Consider the following 6,000-nt stretch of genomic DNA (forward strand, 5'->3'; position numbering starts at 1 on the left):
ATGTGCCACCACGCCCGGCTAATTTTGTACTTTTAGTAGTGATGGGGTTTCTCCATGTTCACCAGGCTGGTCTTGAACTCCCGACCTCAGGTGATCCGCCCAGCTCGGCCTCCCAAAGTGCTGGGAGTACAGGCGTGAGCCGCCGCGCCCGGCCAAGCTAGTCTGTTTCTTAAGTACTTCTGTGTCTTTCCTTTTTATTTCATTGTCCATTGATTTTATTTCCATATTCTTTTCTCGGTTTATCTGAGACGGGTTTTCACTCTGTTGCTGAGGCTGAAGTGCTGTGGTGTGATCATAGCACCCTGCAGCCAGCCTTCATCTCCTGGACTCAAGCAATCCTCCCACTTCAGCCTCTCAAGTAGCTGGGACTACAGATGCGCACCACTACCACACCCAGCTAAATTTTTTTTTGTATTTTGTGTAGCAGTGGGCTTTCACCAGGTGGCCCCGGCTGATCTCGAACTCCTGAGCTCAAGAAGTGCACCCACCTTGGCCTCCCAAAGTGCTGGGATTACAGGTGTGAGCCACAGTGCTTGCGTTTATTTCAGCATTCTGATTCAGTGTTTACAGTGGTCACTTAGCTAGATCCATCTGTCTTGTGCACTACTGTGCCGATGCAGAGTATATGCTGACAGAAAGTGCTTTGGATGTGAAGTTTAAAAGATACAAGGGATTCAAAATAGTGCTAATAATTTGATCCATACACAAAAGGACAAAGGCTGGACAGAGATGTGAAGAATCATTTACACGATTATTGGGGTGTTCTGATTATGTGTGATTTTGCATCTTTTTTTTTTTTTTTTTTTTTTTGAGACAGAGTTTCACTCTTGTTGCCCAGGCTGGAGTACAATGGCACGATCTCAGCTCACCACAACCTCTGCCTCCCGGGTTCAAGTAATTCTCCTGCCTCAGCCTCCCAAGTAGCTGGGATTACAGACGTGCATCACCACATGCGGCTAAATTTTTGTATTTTAGTAGAGATGGGGTTTCTCCATGTTGGTCAAGCTGGTCTGGAACTCCCGACCTCAGGTGATCTGCCTGCCTCAGCCTCCCAAAGTGCTGGGATTACAGGCGTGAGGCACCGCGCCCTTCTAGTGATTTTGTCTTTTGCCATTTCATTTTGTATTGCTATAATCATTTTGATAATGAATAAAAACCAAATAGCACCCAAAATTGTTAAGGATATGGAACCTCATTGATGAGTCAGGGTAGACTGTGGATACCTACGTAGTAGGGACAGTATAGTAGACTTTGGGACATAGAGGGCGGAATGACCTTTGGTGGCCTGGGAAAAGTCCCACTTGTGACTTATCCCTAGCAAAATCAAGACCAAGAGTGCTGATGTGCATTATCATCATGAACATGTATTGGATGCTTACTGTATACCAAGCACCAGCCAAATACTTCCATGTGGTTCTTCATTTAGCCCTCATGACCCCATGAGATAATCACTATTCACATTCCATTTTACAGAAGACAAAATTTGCTCAAGGTCACACAATTAGAAAGTAGTGGAATTGGCTGGGCAGGATGGCTCACGCCTGTAATCCCAGCACTTTGGGAGGCTGAGACGGGTGGATCACTTGAGGTCAAGAGTTGGAGACCAGCCTGGCCAACATGGTGAAAACCCATCTCTACCAAAAGATACAAAAATTAGGGAGGCTAAGATGGACGGATCACCTAAGGTCGGGAGTTTGAGACCAGCCTGACCAACATGGAGAAACCCCGTCTATACTAAAAATACAAAATTAGCCGGGCCTGGTGGCCCATGCCTGTAATCCCAGCTACTTGGGAGGCTGAGGCAGGAGAATCGCTTGAACCCGGGAGGCGGAGGTTGCTGTGAGCCGAGATAGCACCATTGCACTGCAGCTCTGGGCAACAAGAGCAAAACTCTTTAAAAAAAAAAAAAAAAAAAAATTAGCTGGGCGTGGTGGTGCATGCCTCTAGGCCCAGTTATTCAGGAGGCTGTGGCATGAGAATCGCTTAAACCCAGGAGGTGGAGGTTGCAGTGAGCCGAGATGGCGCCATTGCACTCTAGCTTGGGTGACATGAGACTTTATCGCAAAGAGAAAAAAAAAAGTAGTGGCCTCTAGATTTGACCTTGAGCACCCTGTACAAAGCCAGCTCCTTATTTGCCAGGCCACCAAGCAGGGGAACTGTTTTCCACATTTTCTCTTGGAAAGCTGGGTGTAGTGGCTCACAGCTGTAATCCCAGTATTTTGGGAGCCTGAGGTGGGAGGATCACTTGAGCCCAGGTGTTCAAAACCAGCCCGGGCAACACAGACCCTGTCTCTGTAAAAAATACAAACATTAGCCAGGCATGGTGGCTCATGCCTGTGATCCCAGCTACTCTGGGGGCTGAGGTGGAAGGACTGCTTGAGCCCAGGAGGCCAAGGCTGCAGTGAGCTGTGAGTGCACCACTGCACTGCAGCCTGACGGACAGAGCAAGACCCTGTCTCAAAACAAATGTACAAATTTCCTCTTTGGAGTCATCTAACTTTCCTGTGAATCTTCCCTTTTTCCTTGAGCTAATTAGGGAGGTTGCCCGTCAGATCTCCTTTCACCCAAGTGGAACACGATGCTTTTCCTTAGAGATCCTTGATCCACGGTTAGTCTAGACCCTGTTGGGTTGATGAGTCAGTTTCTTTAGGGGCTCTGAACAACTTCGAACTGGATGCAAAGCGTGTGCTGGTGCATTGATGTGTATTTTGGGGAAAGCATCTGTAGCTTTCAGCATATTCTTTTTTTTTTTTTTGAGACGGAATCTCGCTCTGTCGCCCAGGCTGGAGTGCAGTGGCGCAGTCTCAGCTCACTGCAAGCTCCGCCTCCCGGGTTCACGCCATTCTCCTGCCTCAGCCTTCTGAGTAGCTGGGACTACAGACACCTGCCACCACGCCTGGCTAATTTTTAAAATATTTTTAGTAGAGACAGGGTTTCACCGTGTTAGCCAGGATGGTCTTGATCTCCTGACCTCGTGATCCGCCCGCCTCGGCCTCCCAAAGTGCTGGGATTACAGGCGTGAGCCACCACACCTGGCTCAGCATATTCTGGAGTTGACTTAGAAGCCTCCTGACTACACTGTTTCAGTCTTGCTGTCTCCCTCCAGCATGAGATGGAGTCTCACTATGTTGCCCAGGCTGGAGTGCAATGGCGCGATCTCAGCTCACTGCAACCTCCTGGGTTCAAGCAATTCTCCTGCCTCAGCCTCCCAAGTAGCTGGGATTACAGGCATGCGCCACCATGCCCAGCTAATTTTTTTTTTGTATTTTTGTTAGAGACGGGGTTTTACCATGTTGGCCAGGATGGTCTCGAAGGGTCTCGAACTCCTGACCTCAGGTGATCCACCTGCCTCAGCCTCCCAAAGTGCTGGGATTAGAGCCACTGCGCTTGGGCACACTATTTTTAACTGGAAGCTGCTTTCCTGTGTCAATCCTCAACATTAATTTTTATAAAAGTGTGTAAAACCTTTCTAGGAAAGACAAAAATGAATTTTAAAAATTGTTTCTAAATGAAATGTCAGTATCAGAATTTGAACAACCACTTAAGCTATGGAGTTTCCTGAAATGAGCAGCGATTAACTTTGATTTTCAGCCTCCGTCTATTAAGTGTATTCAGTGTTTTCAGAACTATCACAATTTTTTTTTTCCTTTTTTAAAAAAAAATTTAAGGCTGGGCACGGTAGCTCACATCTGTAATCCAAGCACTTTGCAAGTCCGAGGCAGGCGGATCACATGAGGTCGGGGGTTTGAGACCAGCCTGACCAACATGGAGCAACCCTGCCTCTACTAAAAATACAAAATTAGCTGGGCGTGATGGTACATGCCTGTAATCCCAGCTACTCGGGAGGCTGAGGCAGAAGAATCGCTTGAACCCGGGAGGCAGAGGTTGCGGTGAGCCGAGATTGCGCCACTGCACTCCAGCCTGGGCAACAAGAGCGAAACTGCATCTCAAAAAAAAGAAAACAGAAATTAGCCGGGTGTGGCAGGGCGGGCCTGTAGTCCCACCTACTCGGGAGGCTGAGGCATAAGAATCACTTGAACCTTGGAGGTGGAGTTTGCAGTGAGCTGGGATCCTGCCATTGCACTCCAGCCTGGGTGGCAGAGCAAGACTCTGTCTCAAAAAACCAAAAATTTTTAAAAAGTCACTTCCCTCCTAAGCTCAATCAAATTCATTTAAACTTTTGCGTGTTTTTTTATATCAGTTAAAATAAGGATTCAATATCCTTAGAAATAGTCTTTTCTGTTTTAAATATAACATTTAAAAAATTGTAAAATACAAATAACAAAAATTTACAATCTTCATTTTTTTTTTTTTGAGACGGAGTCTCGCTCTGTCGCCCGGGCTGGAGTGCAGTGGCCAGATCTCAGCTCACTGCAAGCTCCGCCTCCCGGGTTTATGCCATTCTCCTGCCTCAGCCTCCCAAGTAGCTGGGACTACAGGCGCCCGCCACCTCACCCGGCTAGTTTTTTGTATTTTTTAGTAGAGACGGGGTTTCACGGTGTTAGCCACGATGGTCTCGATCTCCTGACCTCGTGATCCACCTCTCTCGGCCTCCCAAAGTGCTGGAATTACAGGCTTGAGCCACTGCGCCCGGCACAATCTTCATTTTTAAGTCTAAAGTTCAGTGGTGTTAGATACATTCCTATTGTGCAATATCATAGACTTTTTTTTTTTTTTTTTGAGACAGAGTCTTGCTGTGTCTCCCAGGCTGGAGTGCAGTGGCATGATCTCCTCTCACTGCAACCTCGGCCTCCCCAGGTTCAAGCGACTTTCTTGCCTCAGCCTCCCTAGCTGGGGTTACAGGTGCGCTGCCACCACGCCCGGCTAATTTTTGTATTTTTCGGAGAGACGGGGTTTTGCCATGTTGGCCAGGCTGGTCTCGAACTCCTGACCTCAGGTGATCCGCCTGCCTCTGCCTTCCAAAGTGCTGGGATTACAGGTGTGAGCCACCGCGCCCGGCCAGCCTTTTAATCTTCCAAATTGTTTGGGGATGCACTTAAATGATCTGAAAAAATTTTCCTTACAGTTTAAAATATGAACTTGAGAATTTTTTGTTTGTTTTTAAATACAGAGTCTCACTCTGTCGCCCAGTCTAGAGTGCAGTGGGGCGATCTCGGCTCACTGCAACTTCTGCCTCTCGGGTTCAAGCAATCCTCCTGCCCCAGCTTCCCCAGTAGCTGGGATTACAGGCTTCTGGCACCACGCCGGGCTGATTTTTGTATTTTCAGTAGAGACCGGGTTTCACCATGTTGGCCACGATGGCCTCGAACTCCTGAGTTCAGATGATCCGCCCACCTCGGTCTCCCAAACTGCTGGGATTACAGGCGTGAGCGACTGCGCCCGGCCACACTTGAGGGTTTTAATGAACATCTTCTGGTTGATTTGAGCAAAGTTCCTGCCCCCACCAGGCTTCGGATTCGGCCTCCCCCAGGCCGGGTCTCCGGGTCCCCAGTACCCCCGGAGGGGCCTCCACGGCGGCCGCGCCCACGCGGGACAGCGCAATGACGTCACGGATGCGGACCCCGCCCCCACGTAGGCCTTAGCCCTACGGACCCCGCGTCAAGCCCCCGCTCGCCCTGCGAGGCCCAGGCCGGCCGCTCGTCTCCACATCCTGGCCGGACAAGGGGCCGTTCCGTGGGGAAACTGAGTCTGGAGTTCCCACTCCCGTCCCAGGGGAGGACGCGGGCGGGGCGTCCGAGCTGCGGGGAGAGGGCGGGTCCGCCTCGGGCTGGAATCAGTTCGCCCAGAAGCCAGTGTCCCCGCCGGGCGGGACAGCCACGCGTGTTAGCGTCGCTCCCGTCACTCAGGCGGCAGGGGTGGGTCCTAGGGAACTAGCCAATCAGGACGAGCAGGGGCGGGGCCGAGACAACTACCCAATCAGGGACGCCCAATCGGAATCCGGGACCTTCCCAATTACAGCGCCAGGGGACGGACCGGGGAGTTCTCCAATCAGAGTCGCTGACGTTGGCAGCACTGTCCAATCAGAGGCGCGGCTCCCCA

This window comes from Rhinopithecus roxellana, chromosome 8 (assembly GCF_007565055.1).
Source record: "Rhinopithecus roxellana isolate Shanxi Qingling chromosome 8, ASM756505v1, whole genome shotgun sequence".
NCBI classification, from domain to species: Eukaryota; Metazoa; Chordata; class Mammalia; order Primates; family Cercopithecidae; genus Rhinopithecus; species Rhinopithecus roxellana.